At 45.2% G+C, this 18,586-nt stretch overlaps 1 pseudogene; it reads right to left on the bottom strand.

Moving 5' to 3' along the window:
- The window catches only part of LOC141252801 (cytochrome P450 1A1-like), a 56,581-nt pseudogene extending 43,867 nt beyond the window's left edge, over nt 1-12,714 (bottom strand).
- Between the last annotated feature and the right edge of the window lie 5,872 nt (nt 12,715-18,586).

Raw genomic sequence — 18,586 nt, 5'->3', positions numbered from 1 at the left:
AGTGAGCGACACACTCAAACTGCTTTTTTTTTTTATACCAAAGGCCCAAAACTGGATAGTACAGCGATTTGACCCGTGGAACTGCGAAACCACACTGGGATGTCGGGCCTACACAAGACTATTTTCAACAGATATATTTTTGTGTCACAACAGTCAGGAGACACTACTGTTTTTCTTTACGGAAAAAACTACCAAAAGCTGAATAATAGAGATTTTTTATCGTGGGATGGCAAAACCACAGTTATTGTTTACTGGGGTATACCACACTTTTTTAAATAGAGATATTTGCGGCTGAACAGTGAGCGACACACTCAAACTGCTTTTTTTTTTTATACCAAAGGCCCAAAACTGGATAGTACAGCGATTTGACCCGTGGAACTGCGAAACCACACTGGGATGTCGGGCCTACACAAGACTATTTTCAACAGATATATTTTTGTGTCACAACAGTCAGGAGACACTACTGTTTTTCTTTACGGAAAAAACTACCAAAAGCTGAATAATAGAGATTTTTTACCGTGGGATGGCAAAACCACAGTTATTGTTTACTGGGGTATACCACACTTTTTTAAATAGAGATATTTGCGGCTGAACAGTGAGCGACACACTCAAACTGCTTTTTTTTTTAGATACCAAAGGCCCAAAACTGGATAGTACAGCGATTTGACCCGTGGAAATGCGAAACCACACTGGGATGAAGGGCCTACACAAGACTATTTTCAACAGATATATTTTTGTGTCACAACAGTCAGGAGACACTACTGTTTTTCTTTACGGAAAAAACTGCCAAAAGCAGAATAATAGTGATTTTTTTACCGTGGGATGGCAAAACCACAGTTATTGTTTACTGGGGTATGCCACACTTTTTTAAATAGAGATATTTGCGGCTGAACAGTGAGCGACACACTCAAACTGCTTTTTTTTTAGATACCAAAGGCCCAAAACTGGATAGTACAGCGATTTGACCCATGGAACTGCGAAACCACACTGGGATGTCGGGCCTGCAAAAGACTATTTTCAACAGATATATTTTTGTGTCACAACAGTCAGGAGACACTACTGTTTTTCTTTACGGAAAAAAACTACCAAAACCTGAATAATAGAGATTTTTTACCGTGGGATGGCAAAACCACAGTTATTGTTTACTGGGGTATACCACACTTTTTTAAATAGAGATATTTGCGGCTGAACAGTGAGCGACACACTCAAACTGTTTTTTTTTTTAGATACAAATGGCCCAAAATGGATAATACAGAGGTTTGAACCGTGGAAGTGCAAAACAACACTTCTGTTTCTCTAGCCTACACCAGACTATTTTCAACAGTTATATTTGTGTCTGAAAAATCAGAGACACGCTTTTTTTTGGGGGGGGGGGACACACCAAAAGGTTAATAAGACGGGTATTTGTACAGTGTGAAGGAGGAAAAAAAAAGGAGGATTTAGATGAAAAAAAAAGGATTTTTCCTGGCCCCCGACACCTGGTGCTAAGTCCAGCAATTTCAGCAACAGGAGCACACAGGACTGTAATGCAGCGTTTGCTGGTATAACCACTGTGTCTCCTATACAGCCTGCCTGCCTGGTATCTGGGATGGATATTAGTCCTGAAAAGGACTGTTTCTTTGTTCTGGCAGCCTTTACAGACCCTTCACTAACTATTTTGCAGTTTATATCTCTCCCTAAATAAGCAGCGCTGTCCCTACACTGTCTAATCCGGAGCGACTGTGTCCAAGATGGCGGCGCCCCGTTTTAAATACTCGAGGTGACGCTGTGAGGCCAGCCAATCACTGTAATGCCCACAACCAACATGGCTGCAGCATTACAGTGACTGGCTGGCAATCCCTGCATGTTCATTGGCTCTGTAAAGAGTGCCAAACATGCAGGGCGGAGACCCGAGCTCCCGCCCGAGTAACCCGGAAATGCTCGGTGCTCGCCGAACATCCCGAGTAGCGTGATGCTCGGGTGAGTACCAAGCAGTGTCGAGCATGTTCGCTCAACACTAGTAATGATACATAGAATCCACCTGTGTGTAATCAAGTCTCCGTATAAATGCACCTGCTCTGTGATAGTCTCAGGGTTCTGTTTCAAGTGCAGAGAGAACCATGAAGACCAAGGAACACACCAGGCAGGTCCGAGATACTGTTGTGGCAAAGTTTAAAGCTGGATTTGTATACAAAAAGATTTCCCAAGTTTTAAACATCTCAAGGAGCACTGTGCAAGCGATCATATTGAAATGGAAGGAGTATCAGACCACTGCAAATCTACCAAGACCCGGCCGTCCCTCTAAACTTTCATCTCGAACAAGGAGAAGACTGATCAGAGATGCAGCCAAAAGGCCCATGATCACTCTGGATGAACTGCAGAGATCTACAGCTGAGGTGGGAGAGTCTGTCCATAGGACAACAATCAGTCGTACACAGCACAAATCTGGCCTTTATGGAAGAGTGGCAAGAAGAAAGCCATTTCTCAAAGATATCCATAAAAAGTCTCGTTTGAAGTTTGCCACAAGCCACCTGGGAGACACACCAAACATGTGGAATAAGGTGCTCTGGTCAGATGAAACCAAAATCAAACTTTTTGGCCACAATGCAAAACTATATGTTTAGCGTAAAAGCAACACAGCTCATCACCCTCAAAACACCATCCCCACTGTCAAACATGGTTGTGGCAGCATCATGGTTTGGGCCTGCTTTTCTTCAGCAGGGACAGGGAAGATGGTTAAAATTGATGGGAAGTTGGACGGAGCCAAATACAGGACCATTCTGGAAGAAAACCTGTTGGAGTCTGCAAAAGACCTGAGCCTTGGACAGAGATTTATCTTCCAACAAGACAATGATCCCAAACATAAAGCAAAATCTACAATGGAATGGTTTAAAAATAAACATATCTAGGTGTTAGAATGCCCAAGTCAAAGTCCAGACCTGAATCCAATCGAGAATCTGTGTAAAGAGCTGAAAACTGCTGTTCACAAACGCCCTCCATCCATTCTCAATGAGCTCGAGCTGTTTTGTAAGGAAGAATGGGCAAGAATTTCAGCCTCTCGATGTGCAAAACTGATAGAGACATACCCCAAGCGACTTGCAGCTGTAATCGCAGCAAAAGGTGACGCTGCAAAGTATTAACTCAAGGGGGCCGAATAATATTGCACGCCCCACTTTTCAGTTTTTAATTTGTTAAAAAAGTGTACAATATCCAATAAATTTTGTTCCACTTCACGATTGTGTCCCACTTGTTGTTGATTCTTCCCCAAAAAATTAGAATTTTATATCTGTACGTTTGAAGCCAGAAATGTGGCAAAAGTTAGAAAAGTTCAAGGGGGCCAAATACTTTCACAGTGCACTGTACACCTGGTCTCGCGAGAGCAGGCAACGCTGATGAAAGCATTCACCAGCCGCCACCTCTGCATAGTAAGAAAGATGTCAGTGAGATAAATAATTAGTGCAGTGCGTGTGTAGCTTACTGTACATGTATTTAGCTAATAAATAAAGAAATTAAAGAAAAAAAGGCATGGGGTCCCATTTATCTATAATATAACCAGGGATGTGTCCTTGTCTCCGAAGCCTCTAAAGACTGCGCAAGCCCACTGTGCCTGCGCAGTGGGCCAGAAACAGAAGGACTACCCAGATATACCCAGTCTGGAAGGAGGACGAAGCTGGAGGAGGAGTGTGGTGCCAGAGATCGCGGTATGCATAGTCGCTGACCACAAACTACTTTCTCTGGCACCATGAGGACATACTGCGATCTATGGTGAGACTGGAGGAGGAGTGTGGCACCGGAGTCAGCGCCTGCGCATAGCGCGATCTCCGGCGCCATTTTGTTGAGCAAAAGTTCGCACAGAGTGTATTCAACAAAATGGCGCCAGACAGCGCAGTTTGCGCACGCACTGACTCCGACACAATTTTATTTAAATATTTAACGCTGGTGACGCGCTGCAGGGAAGCAGAGGAAAGGTAAGTAGGAGTGTTTGTGGATGGATGGATGGATGGATAGATGGATGGATTGATGGGCAGCTTGGATGGATGGGCAGCTTGGATGGATAGATGAGCAGCATGGATGGATAGATGGATGAGCTGCATGGATAGATGGATGGATGGATGGATGAGCAACATGGATGGATGGATGAGCAACATGGATGGATGGATGAGCAACATGGATGGATGCATGAGCAGCATGGATGGATGGATGGATGAGCAACACGGATGGATGGATGAGCAGCATGGATGGATGGATGTGCAGCATGGATGAATGGATGAGCAGCATGGTTGGATGGATGAGCAGCATGGATGGATGAGCAGTATAGATGGATGGATGCATGAGCAGCGTGGATGGATGGAAGGATGAGCAGCATGGATGGATGAGCAGCATGGATGGATGGATGAGCAGCATGGATGGATGGATGAGCAGAATGGATGGATGGATGAGCAGCATGGATGGATGGATGAGCAGCATGGATGGATGGAAGGATCAGCAGCATGGATGGATGTATGAGCTTCATGGATGGATGGATGGATGGATGGATGAATGGATGAACAGCATGGATGGATAGATGGATGGATGGATGGATGGATGAGCAGCATGCATGGATGGATGGATGAGCAGTATAGATGGATGGATGAGCAGCATGGATGGAAGGATGAGCAGCATGGATGGCATCAAAGTGGCATCAATTTCACAAGAGGAGAACTAGTATAATAGGGCACTGACACCCCTTCCACTACAGTCAACTCAGCAGATGGAGACCCAATCAGGAGTCTTCACATTTCCAAAAAAATATTGTTAACATCAGCAGCAGCAACAACAGGCACAGAAGCAATAACAGACTGCAATAACGCGAGATCAATGCAGCACACTAAAACCTACACTATCGCCTAGTTTGCACATTCTCTGACTGGGGTGCAAGAGTCCTTAGAGAACCATGACTTGCGTTGATGTTTTGACATTCCTGAGGTTGGAAGTCTAGAGCTGCAATGAACACTGTGTGCCCCACTGCTGTCTTGGGGAAAATCTTTCTTAAGGATGTCTAAAAACGTATTTCGATACCCCAGCATGCGCGGGTCCCTTTCCAGGGTGGGAATCATCTGGCAAAATTTATTCTTGTACCGTGGATCTAACAGAGTGGTAACCCAGTAGTCAGCACTATTTCGAATCCTAACAATGCGAGGATCATGTTGTAGATAGTGCAGCAAGAAGGCACTCATGTTTTGGGCTCTTCCATGAGGTCCAAGCTCATGGTGTGTTGGTGGCTGCGTAACACTGATGCTTGTTTCCTCCGTCACCTCCAGCCAACCATGAACAACAGAGAGGGGATCATTATCCTCTTCATCTCCTAACTGTTGCTCACCCATCACCTCTTCCTCCTCATCCTCCTCCATTTGTTCCTCGGCTCCTGCAGCTTTACCAACAGTTTGCCTTGTACTACAAGTCCCCCTCGAACGCTGTAATTCATCCTGCCTTGGCACCCGCCTGTGTGACGATATCCTCCTCTTGGACCACTATCTTCTGCTACAGACTATTCCAGCATGTAGATTACCAGAATAGTGATGCTGATGCCAGAATCTTCAGCACTAGCCATCTTAGTAGCCATTTCAAAACTATGCAGAAGGGTGCAGTGGTACTTAATCTATGCCCACTCCGCAAATGTGGTTTGCATCACATCCGTACTGCATTGGCCCAGGTTAGAGATAGTGTTGAGCGAATCTGTTCGGCATTTCAAATTTGTGTTCGGGGTTCTGGCTTGTTCGCGCAAAAAAATCGGCTCCGCCCACAAACATCCCTGATTTCCCACGCTGTCACACAGATAACATCTTTATGAAAGCTTGGTGATCTACACTTTCAGGGGACAACCGGTTTCGCTTATCCACCAGGACACCACTAACAGCGATGAAGACACGCTCTGAGAGAACGCTGGCTACCGAGCATGATAAAACCTCCAAGGCATGAAAGACGAGCTCAGGCCACTCTTCCATGTTTGAAGACCAAAATGTAAAATGATCCAAACCCTCCTTGATGGTACTGATATTGAGCTCAAGATACTCCTGCACGATCCTCTCCAGTCATTCACCACGTGTCAGACTTGTACTCCGTTGTGCTGATGCACGAGCTGGTCTAAAAAATGTGTGAAACGACTCACAGAAATTGCTTCTCGCACTTACACTGTTGCTGCTGCTATAGTTTTTGCATTGACGCAGATAACATCTGCGTGACAGCATGACAAATCAGGGATGTTCGTGAGCAGAGCTGATTTTTTGACGCGAACAAGCCAGAACCCCGGACACGAATTTGAAATGCCGAACAAATTCGCTCAACACTAGTTAGAGATACTGCGTTAGGGCTCGTCGCTGCTGCCACAGTCACTGCAACATGTGCAGAGTGAAATTCAACCATATCAGCACATCGCATATCTGGTATGCACAAAGACCTCTGTATCGATGCAAGTCGATGTCCTGCGGGGTGCGAACGGCGGAAGTGAGCACACAGCGACCGTCCTTTCCGCAACAGTGCATCTAGGCAAGGATAGTGGCAGAGAAATTGCTGTTTCACCAGGTTGAGGACATGAGCCATGAAAGGCACGTGTGTGAGGTTGTCCCAGACTAGGGCCGCCAACAGGTTTGCACCGTTATCATACACGATCTTCCAGGTTCAGTGGAGACAACCATTGCCCAAACTCAGCCTAAATAGATGTCCACAAATCTTAACCTGTGTGACTGCAATCTCCAAGATATAGTAATTTTAACACTGCCTGCTGTGAGCCCTGGCTGTGCACTACAGAGGTGGTGGGGTTTCACGCTGCACTGTTGGAATGCGTGTTTCATTAAGGCAGAGGTTGAGGGTGCAGGTGGAGGCCCAAGAGGATGTGGAGGAGGCAGAAGCAGTGGAGGATGTATTCGATACAGAGGTTTGTCCCGCAAGGCTTGGGGATTCCAAGACTTGTGGAGAAGCTCCTTCCCCGTCTTCCCCCACAGCCACTCGAGTCACCCAGTGCCCTGTCAGTCAGATGTACCTCCCCTGGCCATGCTAACTCATCCCGGTGTCTGTGGTGAAATACAACCTGGCAGACATAGATTTAGTCAAGGAACGGGTGATGTTGACTGCAACATGCTGGTGTAGCACAGGCACAGATTTCTTAGAGAAGTAATGGTGACTGGGCAACTGGTAATGGGGGACTGCGTCGGCCATCAGCTTTCAGAAACCGTCTGTATCCACCAGGTGGAAAGGCAGCATTTCCGTGACCAACAGATTGGAGATGGTGGAGTTCAACCTCTTAGCTTTGGCATTTGTAGGATGAAACAATCTTTTATGTGACCACAACTGTGGGACCGGGGGCTGGCTGCTGTGCTGAGAGAGGGTGGAGTAGGGTGAACACGACAAACTGCTGGACCATGAGTGAGGATAAGGCGGAGATGTTACAGTGGATTGAGAAAGATGTTGTGTGCTCGGTGAAGCAAAAACACCTGCCATGTCCACTTCTGTTACAGCTGACGGGCTCTCTCTCAGCCTGATTGGAGCGGGTAAACCAATAGAGGTTCTGCAGCCAGAGACCTGGGTAATAACACTTGGCACGGTGATGGAGGAATTAGAAGCAGCAGATGCGGTTGATGGGGCAGCCAATGGTTGGTGAGGCCTTCTGGCCCGCATTTTATCGCAGTGAAATTTCCAGACTAACGCATGTTGATCGTGCATGGGACCGTTCATGCATGTAGTATTCAAATTATTGCAATGTTTCCCTCTACTGAGAAGTCTTTTGCAAAGTTGGGAGATAACAAGAGTTGGGTCATCCTTTGTGGTCTCAGAAAGGCCCAGGCTAGGCAACCCATGCTGCCCCTCTGAGCTGCAGACCCGTGACTGCTGCTGGTCACAGACACAGTTGTGACTGAGTATGCGGTGCTCGTCGTGGTTGCATCACTCCATGTCTGTGCGGCAGGCCGCAACGTAACCTCCTTGCCTTCCTCCTCCACTTCCTCAGCTGAGCTCCTCAGCTGTGTGACTCTGGGTTAACACCAAGTGGGATCTACAACCTCACCATCATCCTCTCTGTTCTCCCATTCCTCGCCCTGAAAGTCACCCTCTTCCTGCCCTGACAGAACTTCAGTATCTGAGTCTCATCAGGATCAACTCCCCCCAAGGTTAACGTCTTGTGATGAGGGTCAGGGTTCTGCTCGGACCCTACTTCGTCCAGCCCCTGATCTAACAGAAAAAAAATGTGGGCATCGGTGCAGATGCTCTCCTCCTCTTGAGTCTATGAATCTTTGGAGCAGACCTCTGATGCCCATGGCATAAAATGTGTGAACAGCTCTCCAGACTCACCCATCTCACCCAATAATTTTGGTGCCACCTCTGAGGACTGTACTGTGTGTGATGATGAGGTGGAGTAAGGGGAGAAGAGGCCACTGGATGTAGTGTTTGCCATCCACTGGAGCACATGCTCTTTCTGGCCCTCATCTACACGGCGTACCGCTGTGCGGCTGCCAAAGAAAGCGAGTGGCGTAGCCTGTCCAGTAACAGAATTTGTCAGTTGTCTTTGGATAGGATGTGACGATGTTGGTTCGGTAGAAATTTCACTAACATTACCATCTACCCCATGTACACCTTGAACACAAAGCTTATTGCCCCTTCCACCACGACTTCGCTTTTTCCCACTCATATTGGATGTACCCTTTCCCTCTTTTAACCAGCTGTTTAACAAACCTATGCCCAGTGAGTCACCTGTCAGTAAATTACCAATTAGCATTCATTTGCTTAGATAGTGTTGTTGGAGCACGTTATTAGCAACCAAAAATTTGATTTTATATTGTGGATACAGCAGAATCTCAGCGCAAAAAGAATTAGAAGCTCAGATGTGGCCTGCTATTTATATAACGGTAGTAACAGAAGAAATTAGATTTTTTACTGTGGACGGGCCCTGGATACAGCAGAATCTCACCACAAAAGAACTAGAAGCTGAGATGTAGCCAGCTTTATGCATCACGGTAGTAACAGAAGAAATTCGATTTTTCACTGTGGATGGGCCCTGGATACAGCAGAATCTCTGCGATAAAATAATTAAAAGTTGAGATGTGGCCTGCTGTATGTATCATGGTAGCAACAGAAGAAATTCGATTTTTTACTGTAGATGAGCCCTGGATACAGGAGAATCTCTACGCAAAAAAATGACAAGCTGAAATGTGGCCTGCTTTATGTATCACAGTAGTAATAGAAAAAAATAGATTTTTTACTGTGGACAAGCCCTGGATACAGCAGAATAACTGTGCAAACGAATTACAAGCTGAGATTCGGCTTGCTGTATGTATCACGGTAGTAATGGAAGAAATTATATTTTTTACTGTCGACGAGCCCTGGATTCAGCAGAATGTTTGCGCAAAAGAATTACAAGGTGATATGTGGCCTGCTGTATGTATCACGGTAGTAAAATAAAAAATTATATTTATTTTTACTGTGGCTGAGCCCTGGATACAGCTGAATCTCTACACAAAAAAATTACAAGCTGAGATGTGGCGTGCTTTATGTAGCATGGTAGTAACAGAAAAAAATAGATTGTTTTTCTGTGGGTCCCTGGATACAGCTGAATCTCAACGCAAAAGAATTACAAGCTCAGATGTGGCCTGCTTTATGTAGCATGGTGGAAACAGAGGAAAATAGAGTTTCAGAGGTGTACTCCTGCATGGATCACAATATCAGCACAACAGAGTTCTATGCTGAAATGTGGTCTGGTGTCTCTGTCTGGATCACACTAATAGCAAAAGTGATTGATCTGCTGGAAAGTCAATTTCACAGCCACAAAGGTAACTATCTATCTAAACTATCTGACTTACATGCAGCAGCCTAGATAGCTATCTCAATCTCTCAGTATCCAGTAGCAACAGCAGGAGCAGCCTCTCTGCGCTGTTACACTGACAAAATGTAGCTAAAATAACATGTTCTCTCTTTATATGGAGAGGAACATGCATGTGACATCAGCAGCCAATGACAGAAGGCCTTGTGTCTGGATGTTGTGGATGGTTCCTGCACACTGACTGGATTGCCAGAATCTCCACACATTAAGTTAAGAAAAAATAAATTAATTAAGATTAACAGTCCACCGATATTCTGACCTCGCCCCAACCTCTTCCCTCATCAAACAAGTCCCTCCCTTCATCATACAGCACCACTATCCTAGCCAAAGTCATAAAAAATACAGTAGTGGAAACATGATCATTTACCGCACTTTTGCTGAATTGGACCGATTTTCAGTAAAAACGCTCGGGTGTCTGATTACGAATCTGAATGTGCAATGTTCATGCCGAATTTGAAAAAAACAAACGTTATCCAAACATGTTTGCGCATCTCTAGAATAAAGTTAATTTTCTTCTGGCTGCATTCGGTTGCATGCAGGCGCCAGGCAGCATAATATTAACACTATTAACCTGCAGATTAACCGCATATCTGCACGTTAACAGTGTTATTTTGGGAGATAGAAATCACCATTATACCTATGGCCGGCACATGCACACTGCTATGTTGAAATTGTAGTAAATTACTTCAATAAAATGGTGCCACAGTCAGCGCGTGCACATATCACGATCTCCGGCACCATTTTATTGAAGACACTGTGTATGCAAATTCGCAGACACAGTGTCTTAAAAAAAATGGTACCAGAAATGTACCAATAAAAATGCTCACCACCCGGGTGTAGAATAGGTTCAATAGCTAGTTTTTAATAACCAGCTGAGGGAAAGCAGACAGCTTGGGCTGGTGCTATTATTCTGGGAAGGGGGCAATAAACATGGACATTCCCAGGCTTATAACATCAGCTCACAGCTGTCTACTGAGCCTGTACTGGTTATTTAAAAGGGGGACCCATAAAAAATGACACGTGGTCCCCCTATTCTTAATAACCAGCAAAGGCTAAGCAGACAGCTGCGGGTTGATACTAATAGTCTGGGAAGAGGCCATTGATATAGGCCCCCTCCCAGACTAATAACACCTGTCCTCAGCCGCCCCACGAATGGTGCATCCATTGGATGCGCCAATTTTGGCGCTTAGCCTCAGCTCTTCCCACTTACCCTGGTGTGTTGGCAAGCAGGGTAAAGGTGTTTAGGTTGATGTCAGCTGTGTAATGTCCGCTGACATCAAGCCTCGGGGTTAGTAATGAAGAGGCGTATATCAGACACCCCCATTACTAACCCCATAGTGAAAAGTAATAAACACACACACATAGAAAAGTCCCTTTACTTTTGCTATGTAATTTAACATGTTTGAAATTCTTAACACATCAGGATGACAATCAGAGTGTCAGATATTAAAAGTAAAACACCCCTGTAGTTTGTGTGCTTAATAGCCATAATAATAATAAAAAAAAAAATCTTATTCCTATCAGGATTTGAACTCTAACACTGTAGTTTCAGAGACTGATGCCTTTCCATTAAACTATCCAGTCAAGTGATACTAACTGATAGCTTTTCTTGTCTTATGAGATTAACCATGAAAATACTCAGGGTGACTAAAAGTCATTGTGATTCTGATTCTGATGTTTGAAGAAAGTCAGACATCAGACTCACACATCAAAATCAAACATCATTTGAATTTGGCTTGCTTGCAGTCTGTGCATAAGTCCCAATGAGTTTTAGACAAGTTTGCACTGAAAATCATATAAGCAAATAGAACTCCTAGATTTTTACAGCTGAGTTTATAGCTCAGTAGTTAGTGCACAGGCTGTGAGACACAGAAGTTTGGGTTCAAGTCCCATCAGCAAACGGTTACATTTTTTTTTTTTTATTATTATTATTATTATTATTACAGTTGTAAAAGTCATTTGTCAAAGTCACTTGTCAGAATCACTTGTCAAAATCACTTGTCAGAATCATTTGTCAAAATCACTTGTCAGAATCACTTGTCAGAATCACTCGTCAAAATCACTCGTCAGAAACACTCGTCAGAATCACTCGTCAAAATCACTCGTCAAAATCACTCGTCAGAATCACTCGTCAAAATCACTTGTCAGAATCACTCGTCAGAATCACTCGTCAAAATCACTCGTCAGAATCACTTATCAGAATCACTTATCAAATTCAGTTCTCAGACAGGGTATTTAGCCTCAAACTGACATCATTCTGATGTTTGATTTTGATATCTGATCATGTCCTAAAATGGACACTGTAAGCATGATAAGGGAATGGGATGATGATAAATTAATAAAGGAATAAAATTAAAGTAAGGTAATTCATATAACATAGTTTTAGAAATGTATTAGAATTTACCAGCTATATGTAAAAATTATTTTTTTTTAAATGTATTGAAATTTTTAGCAATTTTATTTATATACACATACATACATACACATTATTGTACTTATTTTACCATCTTTATAAAATGTCTTCTACAATTGCAACTTAATGCAGAACCACATTATATGTACATGCAATCCCATGCTGCTTACAATATGTCCCTCCTTATCATTCATGAGCAGCTTTGTTAAGAAAGTAGAACGCTACAGTTAGAAAAGCCTTCTGAAAATCAATATAGGAAAAGTAATATTATTTTTACCTGAAGCCATGGCAGCACAATTTAATTTCTTAACAAATCAGCAGACCCTGAAGTGAGCAATGTGGAAGAATAGTCCTGCATTCACAGTGTCATTCAGCCGAACTGGTTTGTCATGTTTCCTGAGTAGTGCTTATTCGTTATGTTCTAGTGTTTCACTTGTTCTACTCACAGGACTTGTTTGTGTCATGTTAGGCCTCCTTGTGTAAGACAGTACTCTTGCCCAACCCTATTCCTTGTAAAAGATATCAATTATCTTGTGCTTACATCTTTTGACTTTGCCCTATGACACCTGTAAAATTTCCATACTGTGCTGCAACAGTGTCAGGAATTCACAGAACAACTAAGCTAAACAATGCACTGCTAAGGAACCAGAAACATTTTTACATAGTTGTATCAATTTATCATTATCCTACTACTGAAACTAAACTTTAAATGGGTTATTCCATGAATCATTTTCATAGTAGAAGCCAAGGTCATTTGTAGAAATTATGTGACCCCATAGCAAAGGTCAGAATTGGGCTCCCCCCCCCCCCAAAAAAAAAAAATCTATAAATTATTTAGCAGAGTAAGCTGGGACACTGCCACAGGTGCACGGTGCCCAAATTATGGCCCTCACAAAGAGTATGATACTCCCACTGTGAATTTCACAAAAGTTGCCCCAACAGTATCCTCAAACACATACTAAGATTACCATAAAATATATGAATAAGAAGAGACGGCATTTCATATCAGTCAATAAAATTCCAAAGTGCTTGTTTTACCATACAATGACCCCCCCCCCCGCCCTAACAGTCCCTACCCACACATTATGATTCCCCACCAGTTTTTCTACACATAGCATGATACCCCCGCAGTCCCTTTTCACACAGTATATCCTTCCCACACAGTTTGACGCCCAGGCAGTCCCCCCCCCCCAACTTCCTTTGGCCGCCAATAAGATTCCCCCACAGTCCACCTCCACACACATTATGATGCCCACACAGTACCCCCCACTTAGTTTGATGCTGCCACAGACCCCCTACAAACAGTATAATGCCCACAGTCACCACACAAACAGTAAGATTCCCCCACAGTATCTTCCACACACAAGTATGATGCCTCTACAGTTCCCACACACACAGTATGATAACCACACAATTTCCATTCACATTATGAGGCTCTACAGAGGTAGTAACTGGTTAATAAAGAGAAACCAATTTACCTAGAACCATTCTCCCAATGAGGAACTCTGTTCTATGCATGTGGACATGCAGCAAGCACGATCAGGTGATTGCACCTCCTGCACTGAGACTCAGATGCACAGGTTGTATGGTTGAGCGGGGAGCCGGCGCTCCCTGTTCCAACAGTAAATTCAACTGTGCCTATGTTCCTAAGGATTCAGATACTATTGAAATTGAGATGACGGGCAGAGGATGGCACCAGTGGTCTTGTGGTTTGCTGCTATTTGTAGTACGTCACTTCTAGAAGCCCAGAAAGGATGTTAGCAGCTGTTTCCAATGTTTCTAGCATATATTTTTTAATAAACTTTTCCATGTTGCTCTCTTGGTTCAGTTGCTTACCTGTGAGGCTGGGAGCAGACTCAGGATGGAATCAATCTCTGAGTGTCACAATCTGGGCAAACAGATCTGTTTTCTGTGTATGGATCAATGAAACTCTATTGACCCGTGTGCAGTCCGTTTATTTCTTCTGTCACACAAATGTGTGAATGTAGCCTTAGGATACAGGGCAGGAACAGTGAAAACTTAAAGTAAGTGCACAATAAGGGTGTATTCAGGCATCACAGTCAAGGTGCCTCTTTTGTCGACTGTAATTTATGAAGCCACATAGAAAAGACTGGGAGATGGACACTTAACATTTATTTATCATTAAACTGAGTTGCAGTAATGCAAAAAAGAATACTTTCTTTTAAAGACAAGGGTCTGGAATATCTGTAAAAGCATTGTAATTCTGCAAATGTAAAAAACAGTATATGAACATTATTTGTGTACCATAATGTATCCTCTTAATGATAGTAAATGTCACCATACACACTATGAAACTCATTTTAGTCCAAAAAATATTATAAAAGCAGATCTGTCACCAAATTTCATAATATTAACTGCAAACATTATTAAATACCCTATTTTTCGGATTATAAAACACACTTTTTTCCCTCAAATTTAGGAGGAAAATGGGGGGGGCGTTTTATAATCTAAAGATAGCTTACCAGGGGGCTGGCTGTGGTGGGGTCACAAGAGGCAGGGTCACTACTTCAGGAGGCCGGCGGTGGCAGAAGTGGGGCGATGCTGCAGGCCCTGGGCAGGAAAGAGGGGGTGTCCCAGCACTGCGAGGCTGCGGGGCTATTAGACATACCACCATTTTATTTAAAAAACATTTTTTCCTATTTACCTCACCAAAATTTGAGGTGCGTTTTATCATCAAGTGTATCTTATATTCTGCAAAATACTAGATCTCTCAGACCTTAAGAGGCTGGTGTACTTTGAAAATGAATGTCTGAATAGTCAAATAATCTTTTCGGAAAGTTTTTGAGCTTAATATTAAAGTGAACCTGACAGCTGACATATGCTGCCCGATCCAAGGGCAGCACATAGAGTGATGTGAAAAAGTGTTTTCTCCCTTCCTGATTTTTTATACTTGTGCATGTTTGTCAAACCATATTTTTTGGACTTTAAGACGCACCGGACCTTAAGACGCACCTATGTTTAAGAGGAGCAAAATAGGAAAAAAAAAATGTAAGCAAAAAATGTGGTCATGATGCACTGTGAAGGGGTAGGGGGGTCTGCTGATGACACTGGTATACGGGTAATGTCCCCCAATTCTGTTAATATCCTCCATCCTGGTATGTATGGCTCTCATCCCCATCCTGGTATACGTGGCCCTCTTCCCCATCCTGGCATGCATGGCACCCCTTGATCCCCCATCCTGGTATGCATGGCACCTCTTGATCCCCCATCCTGGTATGCATGGCACCCAGGGCAGGCTCCAGGTTTTCGGAGTCTCAGAGGGCCCCTTTAACACATACCACGATTCATGATGCACAGATACGGCAGAGAAAGATAGGTATAGTACACCCAGGCTGTCCCCTCATCCTTCATGTATGCAGACATGCACATAGTACACAGACATGCACACACACACACAGTATGCAGACATATGCACACATGCAGGCATGCACACACATGCACATGGTACACAGATATGCACACATACAATATGCAGACACACACATACACAGATACGTACATGACTCGCCCCCTGGGCCATGGGGCACTCGGGACCGGGCTTCAGGGCAATGCTGGGAGTAGTAGTGGCAACCCGGTCCCGTGGCTCAGGGTGGTCAGACCAGTGGCAGTCTATGATGTGCTGTAGGTAATGTCCGACTACGCCACCCGTGGATTGCGGTAAGGGCTAACCGCCGCTGCAGTGCAGACCGCTGGGGCTGATATAAATGTGCAGCACTGAATAGTTCAACTCCCCACGGGAGGAGTATGGCCCCAGGGCAGAATATATAATGGATGATGGAGGGGATGATTCCGACCGCGATAGCCAGTAAACGGAGGCCTCTTAAACAGTTCAGGGTCTTTATTAGAACAGGTAAAATGACCCAGAAACAGGCCCGGCTAGGAGGGGGCCTGGATGTCTGAGAACAAGTGGGAAGCTGACCCTGGTCAGGGTAAGGGTGTAGGCCTACCGTGCTCTCTGCGCTCCTTCTGGCTATTTCCCTCCTTGTAGTGTAACAGCCCACGTTCCCAAGCTCACCGTGTCCTCTCGCCCGTATGGCTTGCAACTTGGGTCCTTTTCTAGTCCCGGCCTGGTACGGCTTTGCTGGTCCCTTCTGCCGTGGCGGAGCCTTCGGGCTTCTTAGGCCAAGGAACATACAGTCCCCTGCGGACTGGTTATCTGCTGCAGGACTTGGAATCCTCCCAGCCTCAGACACCAAAGTCTGGTAGATTAGTTTCTTTGTCTGCCAGGACAGGCTCACTTCGACTCTTGTCCCTGGCTCGTGGCTCTCCTACTGCCACACGTCCTCTTAGGCTGCAACACAACTGTCTGTCCCTGCTCTGGGACACCTCTCAATCCAGAGACAGGTTGTCCAGTTCTCCCTAACCCTGCCTCAAGCTCCAGCTTTTATAGGGGCAGCCTGCTCCCCCTACTAGTCTGGGACAGGAGGTGCTGCATGCTAATGGTCCTTGACTAGAGGACCTCCCCCTTGCTCTCAGACACAGCTTTATTATATTTGTGGCATCCAGGCCAGGGTGACACATTCCCCCCTAGTAAAATTTAGTACTCCGGGACTAAACAATAAACAAAGATAATATGCATGACCATAAAACATCAGTAGACAAACGACGCACAGGTTGAGTTCTTAAGGTCACAGTGTGGTCTGTGACCGGGTGTCCATTTCACCAACACAATGCGGAGCCTTAACCAGGTGGGGGTCTGTCCTAGCCCCAAGTCCTTTACAGTCTTAGTTCATTCCTTGGTTAGGCTCCGAACGCAGTCCATACAAAGTCCCGGTTATTAAAAGTCCATAACATTTGAGTCCGTACAGTAACTGTAAGAAACTGAAATACACAATTACTAATCATGCATGTAACTTTGCAAACATTTCAACACTTGGCAACAGGGTTATTTACAGTTTTAGTGCACCCTATATTCTCCAGCGAGCGGGTATCTGCCCCTTTGTGCTTCTGGTTGACCTGCGTAACCCACTGTCTGATGGTGGACCGACCTGGTTTTCTTCACTACCATTTAGGGTACAGTCACTGGCTAGACTTACAGGCAGGATAGGCAGCTGTCTGCGGGTCCTCTGGCTTACCGCAGGCATGGCAGGCTCACTGTTAGCAGAGGGTTGATTTTCCTGGGCTGGTACCGGCTCTTCTGTCTCTGGAACTGCTTGCTCTTCTTCACCTTCCGGCTCTGGTGTAGGTCGTTGCTGAGCCGGTTGCAGGAAATGCAGGACGGGTACCACTATGGCATCGTTTATTCGAGTCCAGGACTGAGGGAACTCTCCGAGAATGGTGCTGATCCTTTCTTCCTTGTCCTCTGCGGGTTCAAGGTCACTTTGATCCTCTTCTGCACTACGGAGTTGCTCGGGGCACCTTTTTAGGTGGTCTCTGGAGATGGTACTAGTGGTTTCTCCTCCATCCTTGGTGATCACGCACACCTTCGAGTTGTCGTGATCAGACTGCAGTACGGTGTAGGGTTCCCTTTCCCACTGGTCGTCCAACTTATGTAGCCTTCTCTTTCGCTTCAGGACCTGCTCACCAGGTTCTAGGGGACCAGCAGGGGCGTGTTGGTTAAAGAGTCTTTCTTGCCTTTCTCTCACCTGGGCCAGGCTCTTCTCCACACTCTCCTGTACCTTCTTGTACTGCAGTCGCCTTTCCGTATCCCAGTCCGCATCCGGGGAGGTGTCCTCAGGTGTTAGGACTCCCATCTCCAGGTCCATGGGCAGCTTACCTGGTCTGGCTCGCATCAGGTAAGCCGGGGTGCAGTTTGTAGCATTCACCGGGATATGGTTGTATAAGTCTATCAGTTCCGGCAGTTTTTCTGGCCATAGGCTACGTTCCTCCAGGGGCAACGTCTTCAGGAGATCGATGACTATATTGTTCATTTTCTCACACATCCCGTTGGTTTGTGGGTGGTAAGGCGTTGTCCGAATCTTCTTACAGCCATAGAGGTTGCAGAACTCTTGGAAGATTTCAGCTTCGAACGCTGGACCCTGGTCCGTCAGGACCTGTTCCGGATACCCGTGTGGACGGCAGAAGTATTGCTGGAAGGCTCTGGGCTGTCAAGTCTTTTACCGGGACCACCACTAGAAAACGGGAATAGTGGTCCACGATTGTCAGGGCGTAGATGTATCCTGACTGGCTTGGAGCCAATTTGACGTGGTTCAGAGCTACCAGCTCAAGAGGCTGCTGGGTGACGATGGGCTTCAAGGGTGTCTTCTGGCTGGTGCGGTCTTTTCTCCTTAAGTTACAAGGGCCACAGTCCCTGCACCACTTCTCTACAGCCCCTCCCATGCCGACCCAAAAGAACCATCCTCTTAGCAGGAACTCCAGTTTCTTCC

The sequence above is a fragment of the Phyllobates terribilis genome, unplaced genomic scaffold (assembly GCF_046119375.1).
Source record: "Phyllobates terribilis strain yellow unplaced genomic scaffold, ASM4611937v1 Scaffold_1__5_contigs__length_1240528914, whole genome shotgun sequence".
Classification (NCBI taxonomy): Eukaryota; Metazoa; Chordata; class Amphibia; order Anura; family Dendrobatidae; genus Phyllobates; species Phyllobates terribilis.
Note: the sequence above shows the minus strand (reverse complement) of the source record. Positions and strands in the feature narration are given on the sequence as shown.